Source organism: Echinops telfairi, unplaced genomic scaffold (genome assembly GCF_000313985.2).
Source record: "Echinops telfairi isolate 266 unplaced genomic scaffold, ASM31398v2 ScPeMD7_7468;HRSCAF=8506_0, whole genome shotgun sequence".
Classification (NCBI taxonomy): Eukaryota; Metazoa; Chordata; class Mammalia; order Afrosoricida; family Tenrecidae; genus Echinops; species Echinops telfairi.
Window position 1 is genome coordinate 28652934 of NW_022111369.1, and position 15027 is coordinate 28667960.

Consider the following 15027-nt stretch of genomic DNA (forward strand, 5'->3'; position numbering starts at 1 on the left):
AAAAACAAAATGCAAGCACATAAAAGGAAAAATATGTACTATGCAAATAAATGGAAAATATATAAATAGAAATAAAAGATTTGATAGCACGTTATAAATACCAGTTCATAAAATTAAAATAAGCTAATGATTTATGTTAATTTGTATATGTAAATTTGTAATTATTTTGGAAATCACTTTCACTGTATGTTTCAAAATTATACAAGTGCTTTCATTCATTGACACAATAATAACTCTAGGGAATAATCCTAAAGATTATCTAAAAGAAAGAAAATGCATACTTACTGCAGAATTACTTATTCTAGCAAAAACCCTAGATATTGAGTAACAGAAGATGGTTAATTAAATGTTGTCCTGTCAACTTGATAAAATTATATCAGGCAATAATTAAAATGATATTTATGAGAATTTTGTAGCAATGTGTGAAATATATCAAATGGAAATAACAAAATGTACCTTTATGATAAATCAAAAAATGACATATTCCATTAGGAAAACTGCTGCAGATCTTGTAAAAATATTAAAAACAAAGATTTAACTGAGCCTGATCAAAGCAAACCATGGACTTGCAATCTCCTTAGATGCAGGCAGAAGTTGGACACTGAAAAAAGACCAAAGAGGAATTGCCATATTCAAATTATTGTATTGGCAATGAATATCGATGATGCCACGGGACTCTCAAATAACAATAAATAAATCCTACTTGAAGTACACTCAGGATGCTCCTTTAAAGATTTGCTGTTGTTGTTAGGTACCACGGAGTCAGTTCCAATCCATGGGGACCCAACGCTAAACAGAATAAAACACCACCCAGGCTTGAGCCATCCTCAGTCTTCCTGTGCTTGACTCCATTGTTGCAGTTGCTCTGTTTTACAAAGCCTGTCTTTCTTCAGGAACTGGCCTCTCCTGACAACACGTCCAAAGTATGGAAGACAAACTCTTGCCACCTTTGCCTCCAAGGAGGGCTTTAGCCTTACTTCTTTCAACACTGCTTGGTTTGCCCTTTTAGCAGTCCATGGTACCTTCATTATTCTTCTCCTGCACCACCATTCAATTGCATCAATTCCCGTTTGGCCTTTTTTTCCGATGTCCAATGAGACAATAGAAAGTACCCTGGCTTGCTTGGGTCAAGAGCACCTTAGTCTTCAAAGTAACATCCTTATTCTTCAATACTCTAAGGAGGTCTTGTGCAACATATTTGCCCAATGCAAAGCCTCCTTTAATCTATTGATTGCTGCTTCCATGAATCCTGATTATGGATCAGAACAAGATAAAATCCTTGACAACTTCAATTTTTCTCCATCTATTATGATGTTACCTATTGGTCTAGTTATGAGGATTTTGGACTTCTTTGTATTGAGTTTTAATCCATATTGAAGCTGCAGTCCTTGATCATTGTGGTAGTCACATAATCTGCTGTCAGTTTGAGGCTTGAGAGGATTAAGAGTGAAGGGGTCTGTCAATCAGATCATAGCCAACGGGGCTTCTGTGTGGGCATGGCCTTCTCCTGAGGATTCCGGAAACTCCAGTATTTTCTCCTTGGAAACAGAGACACTCTTTCTCTCTGTTCACTCTCTGAGAGACACTCTACTGACAAGACACATGGCGCTATGCCCTGGGAGCTGGAGAAGCCACATGGACCTCCCCTGATGCAACCAGACTTTGGACCTGGAGAAACCATGTGGAGACCCCTGCCAGGGCTGAGATGCTAACAACACCACTGGATCCACAAGACTTCCCACCCACTGGCCTGTGATCTTCCTGAATTTGACGTCATGACTCTGAAAGGGACTTTATAGATTGGTATTGAACATATGGACTAATATCAGATGGATGGACTTGAACTGTACTGGAGTGGGACTTTTTCTCAATATATAATTGCTCTTGTACATAAAGCTCTTTCTTATACACATATGAGGGTCCATGGATTTGTTTCTCTAGTCCACCCAGACTAACACAATCATCATCAGCAAGGGCTTCAAGTCCAACTCTATTTCAGCAAGCAAGGTTGTGTCATCTGATTATCACAGGTTGTTAATAATCCTTCCTCCAATCCTGATGCCACATTCTTCTTCATATAATTCAGCTTCTCTGATTCTTTGCTCAGCATACAGAATGAAGATGTATGGTGAATGTATACAACCCTTGTGCAAACCTTTCCTGGTTTAAAGCCATGCTGTACTACCTAGTTCCGTTCACATAACTGCCTGTTGATCCATGGAAAAGTTCCCATGAGCACAATAAAGTGTTCTGGAATTCTCATTCTCCCCAAGGTGTTTCATAGTTTATTATGGTCCACACAGTAAAATGCCTTTGCATAGTCATTAAAAGACAAACATGTTTCTGGCATGCTTTTCTTTCAGCCAAGTTTCATCTAACATCAGCAATGGTATCCCTTGATTTACGGTATCTTCAGAATCCAGGCTGAATCTCTGGCATCTTCCTACTAATGTACTGCTGCTATCATCCCTTGTCTGTCAGTTTGTCACGCTGTGGTGGCTGTCATGTTGCTGGAAATTATGGCACTGGTATTTCAAATGCCATCAGGGTCATCCAAGGTGAACAAGTTTCAAGGAGCTTCCAGACTAAGAACAAGCAATGAAGAGTGACTACTGGGCTCCCAACTTTGGAGGAATAAGCCACTAAAAACCTGATGCATAATGTCTGTCTTCGTAACGAAGGTATAATTTCATCTTGCTTTCTATAGGCACATAATCAGGAAAAACCAATTGCAAAAAAAAAGAGGGGGGGCTATCATACTTAATAAGAAAATCAGTGAATATTAGGGAAACAAGAACAGTGACAATGAGGGAAGCTCTCAATAAAATTGATGGACACACAATGCATTTAACCATACTGTAGATTAAGAGGCTGGCTCAAGACCAGGCTGTGTTTTGTTTGCCATGAGTTAGAGCCAATCTGACTGAGAACATTGCATAGGTACACGGAATAGACAGGAATGTTTCAAATGGGAAAAACAAACAAATATATAAGAATGAAAATATGGTGAATGCTATGTGTGAGTTTTATCCATTTCCTTATAACAATTCATTATGGTGTAAAGCTAGCAGAGTTAAAGATAGTTCAAGTTTAATTGAAAGTCAATTCTTTACAGGTCTTTGGATGTAAGCTCCTCTGGCTAAACTCACATTGCATTTTATTTCAAAAACAGGATCCCTCTACTACCTGGAGGGATTCTAAAGGTTTGTGGGGAAAATTCCTTTATTTCTTAGATTCCATTTGGACCCACAAACTTTTGTAAAGCCCCTACCTCATATGTGTATTGTAAAATTATATTCAGTAAAATATTTGGTCAGACCTATGAAACTGAGTGTTGTTAAGGAGATGAGGTCCCATAGGAAGTTTTGTCGAACTAATTAGCCATGTTTGGGATTCTCCAGTGAGGATGGAGGTCCAACTCAGCAGAAGAGGGCCACCAAAGAGCATGCAGAGTGAATCATAGCCATTCTAACTAGAAGTCATTAGCAATTCTCAGTATGGACAATGAATTTCAGAATGGTGCCAATGTTTAGATAGCTCAGCTGCTAACTTAAAAGTTAGTAGTGTGGGCAGAAAAGCCTTTGAAAACCCACTTCTTGGAGGAAAACAATCAGCATTGAAAACCCTATTGAGAACAGTTCTATGCTGGCCTGTGTTCCACATGTCCAGATGAACTCTGTGACAACTTGATCATTATTATTATTGAGAAAAAAGTGAAATGGATACCAGACTGAGTGATACAATATTTGTCAAAGTTTTCATTCACATGTTTATGTCAGTCAGGACCAATTTATATCATTATATTACCTACCATGATCCCAGGGACATTGGAATGGTTGATGCCTGAAGGAAAGACAAAAGTGCCAAGTCAAAGCTGTAAAGACCCCGGTTAGAAAAATGGGTATGATCTGAGACCGTCATGAAACTCCCTTCACTGTGTTTGAAGTATGCAGTGTAAGGAGCCATGTCTGTGCTCTTCAGACTTCTCCATTGCCAGGAAAGCAGGACCCAGACATGCTTCCGAGCTCCATCCTTCCTTAGACAGTCTGGCACTACCTTCCTTCCATGACTCTCTGCATCTATGCTGACTCAATAATTCATTGCGGTGACCACAAAGAACTCACAAACAATATTCACAAATATGGAAGTTTATTAGGAACTTTAATATGGCACCAGAAATCAGGATCAGTAAACAATAAGAATATAGTCACTGGTCCTTAACACCTCTCCTCAGCCAGCAGCCAAATCTCTCTCTGTTCCTCTCAGCTTCTCAGCCACTGGGTCCCTTGCTTCTGCTTTCTGGAACAAGAAAGCCAGCCTGTGGCTCTGTCTCACAGTCCCATAATCTCAGTGCTGTTAATCTGGCTCCGTCCCATAGTCTCCATGCCACAATCTCTAGGGCCTTTGGTCTGGAATTCACCACATCAGATGGATCTAAAGTGTTTTCTTCCAAAGGTCCTGGGCTTTCTTTCTCTGCTGCTGGTGCTTCAAAGATGACCCATCCTTACAGCCAGAGATGGGAGGTATGGATGGTTGTGGCAATGAAACTGACTACTCTCTATTTGTTTTACACTCCCTGTTTGCATAGCCCCAATCAAATAGGACACTTTCTGGTGTGCACAGGGTCGCTATGGGTCAGAACCAACTTGATGGCACCTACCCACAGCATCCCAATCATTTGGTGAGAGTTACAAATACTTAGATAGAAGAGCCATTAAGAAAGGTCACTCCACCACTGTTATTTATTGTCATCTCATTGGCCCTGAACTCATAGGCACCCAGTACACAAGGGGCAATATGCTGATGGGTCCCATGTTATACCCATGATTGGGTGTAAATTAGATTATTGTGACCCATCAGATTTTAATGATTCATGTTTTTGGAATGAGGTCCTCAGGTTTTCCTTTCTGGTTTTATTTATCTAAAAGTTCTGCTAAAATCTACTTAACAACATAGCAACACTCATAAAGCCTCCACTGACAGTGGTCGACGGGCATGATAAACATTAGCCAGGAATCAAACCTCCCACATTTAAGGTGAGAATTCTACCTTTGAACCAACCCTGTCCTTAGGAGCCCACTTCTTGTTGTAGGGCTACACGCCATTTAATCATTTTTGAAATCCTGGAGTGAAACAGTGCCCCAAGGTGTCCTAGGCAGTCTTTCTCCCTACTAGAACCTTGAATTAGTTGACATTTTTTTTTGTTTGTTTGTTTTCCTTTAAGACCTAGGGCTGTGACCCTGAGGGTGAGTTCCTCAAAGGCAATGTGGTTGTCGATGATGGGAAGTCGAGATGCCTTCAACGTCGCTCTTTCTCCTGAGCTCAGAGACTCGAGCGAGCCTGCAGCTCTTGTGTGGTGTCAAATGATCCTTCTGAAGCATCCGTCAGTCTGTCAGCTCGCAGTAGGTTGAGAAAGCAACTGAGATGCCCTTGGTCTTTTCTCTAGCTCCTCCTGAGAGAAGCTGTGCTCTCCACACTGTTAATTGACTATGCAGCCATAATACGCAAACATGATGAGTTTGATATTATTGATAATATATGGGTAGCTTTCTGCCCTGTTTAAAAGAAAACTATGATAGTTTGGAACTCCTGCAATTAGGCATCTTTTCACTTAAGAAGTTTCACCTGAGAATCACAACGTTCATACATCTTAGCAGTTAACTATTAATGGTTGATGTATTTCCATTTCTGGAGCCTGTATACCATGTATAAAAACTGCAAATGGACTTGCAAGGTATGGAAGGATATAATGTAAAAACAAATAAAATACATTGAAAGCCCTTCAACGGGGGCTGTAAATATGTCCAATAAGAAAGGCTTCATTTAATACAGAAAGTCATCTGTGAGAGATAGTCTATACAGAAGTATATTCCCCAGGCAGTTTGTTTAACCAGATTCAAATACTCGGTAATCACTTCTATTGTGCATCCATAGCACCTGCTACTCAGACAAGTTTGGGGTGACATCTACTGTTCAAAAGGGAAAATGCTGTGGAATTAATATTTTCCACATCTTTCGTTGAAGTACCTCTGGAGAGTGTGGTAATTTTTTTTAGAATAATTAATGCCAAGACCCTCCCAAAGAGTTAGAGATTATGCCCCAAATGCTCAACTTTTCCAAGATGCTGCTCTCTTCCATTTGTCCCCCATGCCCCTCTTATGTATTGTGTTAGACAGGGTTCTTTAGAGAAACAAAACCAGAATGCTATTAATTTTATATATATTTATACAGATAGATATATAACATAAGAAATAAACAGTTAATTAAATTATAAAGCAGTACAAATGGCTCAGGGAAACTCACTCCTGTGAGACAGTTGTGAGACACTGGCGGTCCTTCAAGTCTTGGGGGTCGCCGGGTAGTCCTATGTAGAGCAATTCGGCCTATCCAGGCACAGGCAGCAAACAGCAAGGCAGGTCACCAACAGTCAGCCAGATGACAGGGTCTGACAGTCCCCAGCTCAAGAGATGTAAATTCCAGTGGTGTGGTGAAGCAGGTCTTGAAGGAACTTCAAATTACAGTGACACAGTAAGATTCCAGGAATGGGCTCCTAAAGACACAATTACGGTGCCAACTAGGTGGCAACAACTTGCGGGCCTGGGGCAATGTTCTCCAGGAAGCTGTATACACTCTAAACCAGTGGCCAATATTTGGTGCTGTGTGTCCAATAGCCAGAATTCGTGGTTCCAGGAACCAAGGGGTGGAAGCTGGAGTGCACCATACCTGTGGGACACCTAACCCGTGGGCTCTGTTGCTGTAATTTGAATACTTGAAGGACCGCCAGTGTCTCACAGCTGTCTCACGGGAGTGAGTTGATCTGAGCCATTTGTACTGCTTTATAATTTAATTAACGGTTTATTGCTGATGTTATATATCTATCTGTATAAATATATATATAATTATTAGCATTCTGGTTTTGTTTCTCTAGAGAACCCTAACCCACATATATTCCCTCATGTTCCTGGATTCTGAGATTTTCAGCATGCCCCACAGACACTCCCAGAACTTTAAGAAAATGTCCCCAGTTGTTGTGGGTGGCATTCAGTCTCCAATCCAAGCCAAGCCAAATGCAGGGTTCAGAGGCAGAAACCAAAAATGCCCCAAAGCTACAGAAGGTCTTCTTGTTTCTATAAAAGCATACCTCTATTTCCCAATAGAGGTATGGTTTTGATGGAGACATGGTTTTCTTTCATCTTGGCTTCAATGGAGAAGTGGATTTTGTCTTTTAGTGACCATACATCCAGGAAAACAGAGGATGGTGTCTTAACACAGACTCTCTAGTAAAGTAAAAAGAGTAAAGTGTTAAAGATGCCCCAAAGGAAACAAAGGGAATGAGTTGGTTCACACCCTCTATTAAAGTCATGTTTTAGTGCCACCGTAATCCTATCCATTAGTTTAGTAGAGAACACCATCCAAACTGGGATTTTAGCCACAGGCATGGAGCCTAGAACTATAGCACATCTCATAAGGAAGCATGGTTTCTGATTAATTAAGGGCTATATCCATGGACTACAACTCAGAGAGGTATGTAGATGGTATTTCATTTTGCTTTATTTTTGTATTCACAATACTACAACTCCTTTGATATTTCCCTTCGATATAACTGGGTCTTGTTTTAACATTTTTAATTTAAGGCTATTGAAATAATCTCTGTATTCGTTGTGCCATACAGCAAAAGAAAATAACTGCCTCTGAGTTGATTCAGATTGATGGCAATTCCATATGGTACAGAGAACGGTGCTCCGTTGCAAAATGTCACAGCTGGGCACTTTCAGCCGTGGACTTCCAGGCCTTTCTTCTGAGGTTCTGCTGAGAGGTTTACACTGACTCTAAGCATGTAACCGTTTGTAAAACCCGAGACTCGCTCCCGGGAGCCTTGCAGAGGTATTGGCTCGTGCTGGCACATCTGAACTTTTTGATCACTTCAAGGTGTCATTTGCAACCCAAGGACTTTGTTAACATTCTGGTCAACTATTAGGAAAGCATTAAAGTGGATATTTAGAAGTGTTTTTTTTTTTATGTTTAGAGACAGCCTTGCATGAAGATATCATGCTGGGGTCAGAGGGAACAAGAAGATCCTTAATGGCTTAGATTGGAACAATTTGCTCCAAACTTAGCAACGATTGTGAAAATGATTCAGAACCGCACCGTATTGTGTTCTGCCCCACACAGAAGACTGCTGTGGGGCAGAATGGATATTACTATCAACCTTTCCATTATGATCCCCTTCCTAGTTCTCAGTATCCTTTTTTTTTCAATGATCTTAAAATCCAATGACCTTTGAAGGGATATTAATTAATTAGTTAATAAATATGTATTTTATTTTCTTTAATATGTGATTGAGTCACTGAACAAATAATTTATTAGCTACATCATGGTCATTGATTAATTAGTCTGTACATACATAATGCCAATGTTGACTCACTCTATAAATAATAAAATATGTGCTAGGTTCTTAAGGATTTAGAGCCTAGGAAAGTGATGCTTCAAAGCATCATGTGTGAAGTAGCCAAGTGAGTTGCATGACATGCTATGGAGGCACAAAGCAAGGCAAGGGGACTTCCAGACGAGGGAATCAAAGGAAAACGGTGGGGAGAAGGTGGCCTGTTTGATTGACTGTGAGGGGAATCTGCTCAATTTCCAAGTGGAGGTGTGCATAGTCTAGGGGAGGAGGCATTCAAAAGCCTGGGCATCAGTAGGCATGAGGCTAGCCATGTGCCTGAACACTGAGCAGCCCGGTCTGGAGTCTCCTTGGGCACACATTAACTACAAAAGGGTAACTAGGAAACACAGATCCCTAGATGATGGAGAAAAAAGAATTTTCATCTCTGTACCTCAAATCCACTTCCCTCTACCTTCAGCGTAACGTTCTTTTCTGGACTCCCTTTCCACTCGCTTCACAGACTGCACCCTTATTGCTCATTGTACAGCTCTCAACAGTCCTTTGCCTGATCGATTATATGTGGTAGACTCACTTCCCTTGACTAGTACGTTTTCTGTGGGATGGATTTTCCCGCCTTTGTTGTTCCCATACTCTGGACTTCATCCTGGCTGCAGAAAACTGACTTTCTGAAATCTATTTGCAAATAATCACTCATACACCCTTACCGTGGATCAACTTACATGACTGCTCCTAAGAAATCTGTTGTCCCATAGCCTCCCATATGTCCATTACTGTCAAATCAATTCAGATGTATAGAGACCCTATATATCAGAGTAGACTGTCCTGGAAGCCAGCTGCCTCCCTTCTTTCCTCAGAGAGCTTGTGGGTTCAAGCACCAGCCTCTTGGCTAACATCCCAATGCCTAGCCAACTGCACCACCCAGCCTCGTACTTCCCCTTTCCCTCTGTTCCCCCATTTCCCCTGCCAACTACCAATTTATAAAGAGACACTCTTTTCCCCTGGGTAATTAATTATTTTGTGTGCTCATTATCAATTTTAAATTTCTTTAAGATGTCTATCTCACATTTTATTATAGTCAGCTCTTTTATCAAACAGATCCTGGTGAGTTATCCAGAAGATATCTGTCATAGCTCCTAAAAGTGGGAAAGCAACAAGGTAGACCGAGACTGAGATAAATGAGAGAAGGTCAAATTCAATCTCTCCCCGATTCTTCAGAGGATGCTCCGGTTTCCTTTCTCTTCACCCATGAAATAATCTTGTGATTTGTGACTCAGATATCTAAGCAACCTATTCAACATTCCTAATACAGATGGGCAAAAATATTCAGAGCTAACTAAATTCAGTTCATGACTCAAATGCAAATCATAAATATTTTCACCCTACTTTATATTTTTCCTAGAATTTATTTTCATTCTAGGAATAACTATTTCCCCACTGCCTAAAGTTTTGGGATGTCAATATTACCCAAGTAACTACCATTTTTAATTGCTGGTCTATTAATTTCACAATTTTTTATTACTTATCATTATTCTTCTGTTAATTTTTTCAAATTCCAAAACAACTCACTGCCATTGAGTTGATGCCAACTCATGATGATCCTGTAGGGCAGAGTAGAACTGACCCTATGAGTTACTGAAACTGTGACTCTTTGGGGAGTATGAAGTCTTATCTTTCTCCCGTGGAGTGGTTGGTGGTTTTGAAATGCTAAAATTGAAATAAACAGCCCAACCCATAATCACTACCCTACCGGGGCCCATGTCTGTAGATTAGTAAAAATAAGCTACCATATTTTCTTTCTTTTAGTTAGTAATCTGTTTAATCTCAGACAACCTACAGAAGGATAATAGGACAGGCCAACTTCAAAATAGAATGAAATATTTTGCACTTCTCTGAAATTCATTTTAAATGGCTGCGTGGATCAGGCACTTTAGTTGCCGTTCTGTACACGTCTACTGCAGGTCGGTGGGACGGCCACAAACCAACCACATCATTTTAATCCCAGAATGGGCACAAGCACTGGACTGGTTTACTGACCAGCTTGACTGTGTCTGAGAGCATTGTCATGCCTGCCATCTACTGGCAGAGGGGGTTGTAGTTAGGGGAGATTATTTAAGAAGAGCAACTGTGTAATTCGATGAATACATCTGGGTACTTTGGAGAGTTATTGAAAAACAAACAAACACCTTTTTATAAAGAACATTTAGTTGTGTCTGAAAGTTAAATAGAATCAAACCCAATTTCCCTGCCATCCAGGGGAAGTCGACTCAGGGATCTTGTAGGACAGAGTGGAACTACTCTCCCACCATCACCACCACCACCACTCCCATCCCCCCTGAGTTTCCCAGACTGCAACTCTTTCCAGGAGGAGAACGCCTCCTCTTTCTCCCCAAAAGTTAAATAAGGTGACATTGGGAAGCACATTTTATATTTATTATGTGAGCATTAATTAGCCTGAGAAAATTAATTAGCATTAATTAGCCTGAGAAAATACGTAATCCTGATATATGTTCATGTTATTTAATAGCTTTCTTAGTGGTATGTATCTAATACCATGCACCAAGGATTTTTCTGAAAAGTATATTTTTTTCCTAGTTGATTTTATTATTTTTATAATTTCTACTTGTAAAAGTTTTGCTGAGATCTTCTTAAATGATATTTTATGTTTAATAAATTGGAAATCGTTCGTTCATTGTAACGCCTCTTCTCTGTAGATCATAATTAAGGAAATACTCTCTACTCATGTTGAGTTCCTGAGGCATTCCGAGCAAATGCGACTAAATTAACTTGTTCTCAGAAGTCTTATACTGTGGCTAATAGATTCTCCTCAAGATAGCAATAAATGCCAAGGAAAAACATGGCAAACTCTAAATATCTCAAGTAGAACCCTGTCTGAAAATCTGTTTGCAGTTTGTGAAGGAGGTGACTGCCATATTTATAGGTCGATATCTCACAAACCAATGGTGTTATCAGGTTCAAGTGCTGGGAGATTAGAGGTCATCAAGGTCGGAACCTGTCGGCACTTTCCGACCAAATTTGAGAAGGTTTCCAATCAAAGATGAACCTAGAATTGTCCCAGAGAAACAATACTGAGAAACATGAGCTGTCTGGACATTGCTTAAAATGTGGTCCCACATTCAATAATACTAACTCTTTTAAATAGTGACACTAGATCTACTCCCATATGTGCCTTAATTTAAAAATCTCTGCGGACAGCCTTTTCTGCCAGAAGCCTAAACCTCCATCAGTGATATTGAACTACAGTGGTATGCACATTTTGTGAAAAATGAGGTGAAAATATTTTATTAAAATATTTTATAACTCGAAACCCCCTCCCCCAAATGTTCAATTTTTTAATCTCATAGAGAATTACAATGACTCTCAAATGGGTCAGCACTCAACTAGTAGCCAAAATGTTGGCAACTCAGTCCCACAATGTTGCCTCAGGAGACAGGCCTGGCAATCTGCTTATGCAAAGTCTATCTTGCAGCCCCATGGAGCCCGGCTCTGCCCGCACACACCCCCAGGACCGCGGCAAGCTGAAATCAGCCCATAGCACTGCCAGCAACCACACCAAATGACGGACACAGAGGGGGTGAACGAGGAGACAAGACCATGGATCCTTGCAAGCACAAAACAGGGACTGATAACATGAAGTAAGCAGGCCTCCGGAAGTGTTTAAAAGATAATTTTGACATGCCAAAGTTGTACTCCAGAATATTCCCACTTGTGGAAAAATAATATCATGAAGTTTTGTTTGATCAAATATTCTAAAGAACTAAAAAGAGAGTCGATACATGGCACGGGCTTTGCCCGATAAAGATAATTGCTAATCAGAGGGACTCTGAATGACAAAAGGAAAAGGCAAAACCCTCCCCCAACAGTACTTGTGAGTATATTGGGCTGAAAAAATTATACTGACCAAGATCTCAAAGAGCAGAAGAGAGAAGACTCACCATTCTACCAGAGTTTGATTTAAATTTACTACTTTCATAACTTGGGGTACCATCCTATCAGAATAGGTCTCATAGTAGCTGTGCGACTATGAATGTGACTCTCTTTAAAATTCAGTGCCTGCAATGGGGCTGGTCCTCCCCCACAGGTGTCTTTGAGGCTCACATGATGGAAGTAGTGGGATTGGAGCAGAGTGTGGCACGAATATCTAAGGTGATATAGATACAACCTAACCCATGAGCTAATAAATACAATCAATCACTCACATATAGTTTCAAGGTTAATACATAGCTGCACTGCATCTGTTCAACACACACACAGAATCATAGCAGGTCATTTGCACTTCAATGAACATGAGGCTTTTTACAGTTCTATGCTATTTCCCCACTTTTTTCATCTGCCAACAATACCCGTACCTATACCTATACTCTAATTGCCTCACTCGTGTCTCAACCCCTTCTTTGAGTCTCTAAAAGTTTCTTAACATGTTTACTATAGTATCAATGGATAAGGAAGACCAGAAATAATTGACTTATTTGAATAAAGGTTTTGCCAAGGAATGTGGAATATACCAGGGGATTCCAGAAGACTTGGGAAGCAAGGATGGCCAGACTTCCTCTCACAGACTTTGAGCATGTTATCTGGAGAGGTCAATCCCTGGAAAAGGGCATCATGCTTGGTAGAGAAGAGTGTCAGTGTAGAAGAGGAAGACCCTCAATGAGATGGATGACCCCAGTGGCTGTAACGATGGGCTCAAACACGCAATAAATGTGAGGGTGGCTCGGGGCCAGGCAGCATGGTGTTCTACTGTACATATTACCTGTGGTGTAGAGACTTTAACTTGGTTAAATTGTACTTGGTTCCTGAGAGATAACTAGGATTTCTCCCATAGTCACCAGTGTTCTTGATGAGAGTTTCAGGCCACACCTAACCTAACCAGTTATGGCAGTGAAGTGACTCTTGGGTGAGGACTGAACCAGTCAGAAAGATCCACCCAGTGGTATCAATCTCATGATCACCTGAGGAGAATGTTTGGAATTTGAATTATTTAATAAGACCCATCCCCACACTAAACGCTCTGGTCAGGAAACCCAGACCAGAGTTTCCTATACATCAATATGGAATGTCATGTACATCAATTTATCCAGGAAGGTAACAGAGCCTTTGGGGAGCATGGAAACTCTGCATTGGAAGCTCATCCCGAGCTCACCAGATGTACCTCTGCATTCGTATCCTTTTTGCAATTATAAAGCCATAATCACATGTATAGCACTTTCTCTGAGTTCTACAAATTGTTATAATGCATTATCAAGTGAAAGGAGTGGAGCCAAGATCTTATATGATAAGAGATCCCCAAAGACCCTGAGTTTATAATGTACAGATTTGGAGCCCACAAGTCTAAAGTGAAGGTGTTATATATACAGATTCTTAGCTTGCTGTTGATAAACAGAGAAAAGGTTAAAGTTGTCAAGGATTTCATCTTGCTTGGATCCATAATCAATGCTCCCGGAAGCAGTAGTCAAGAAATTAAACAATGCATTGTAGTGGGTAAGACCTCTGTAAAGTGTTCAAAAGCATGGAGGTTATGAGCCACAGTATTATTCAGTGGCTTCATGTACATGTGAAAGGTGCTATTGAATAAAGAAGCCAAAAAAAGATACATTTAAACTACTGTGTTGGAGAAGAATAGTGAGACTTTTGGACTGCCAGACGAACAAACAGATCTGTCTTAGAAGAAGTACAGCCAGAGTGCTCTTAAGAGACAAGGATGGTGAGACTTTGTCTTATATACTTTGGACATGTCAGGAGAGACCAGTCCCTGGAGAAGGACATCATTCTTGGCAAAGTAGAGGGGCAGCAAAAAAGAGAAAGGCCCTTAAGGAGATGGATCGACACAGTGGGTGCACAATAGGCTCGAGCAGAGAAAAATCGCCAGCCTGTGCCAGGAAGGGGCAGTGTTTCCTTCTGTTGTGCACAGTCACTCTGGACCAGAACCTCCAAGATAGTACCTACTAACAACTGCAAGCTTTCTGCTGGTGTCTGAGGTCTTGAACAGACCTGGCTGGCTGGAGGTCTGTGTTTTATAACTTGTGAGGACTGACCCAGCTCTGGGTGACAAGGATCAGAAGAAGAAGTATCACTCCTGTAGCTGGAATGAAATAATCATAATTTGGATTTAATTGATTTGGATTGATCCTTACAGTTTGGTACAAAAATGAGGACCCAGATATTGTCCTGGTACAGCACCAGAGGACAGCTGCAAGCTTGTTCATTGTCTCTCGGGGACTCTGCATTTTTCTCTTTGCTGATTGTCCCCTGTATCTGTACTGTTTCACTGTAATAAGCATGATTCTGATAGCTTTGCTGAGGTTTGGGGGTTGTGTGTGTGTGTGTGTTTTGTTGTTTTCGAGTCTCAGTGAGTCATAGAACCAAAGGTGGTCTGCAGGAGTTCTGGACCTGAGCCTTCATCTGACCCAAAGGCTTGGGGACTTGAGACAGCATCCTGCCATTATCCCTGTGTCTCTGGACATTGTCAGTCTCAACATCCTGGAGGAAGAAGTCTGCCATCTTACTTCCCATCTTGCATTCATCAGCCACTGGACATACTTGATCAAGGATAAGAGTCTAGACTGAAATCTGAGCATGTCAGCCTCTGCAACTGTGCACTGAAA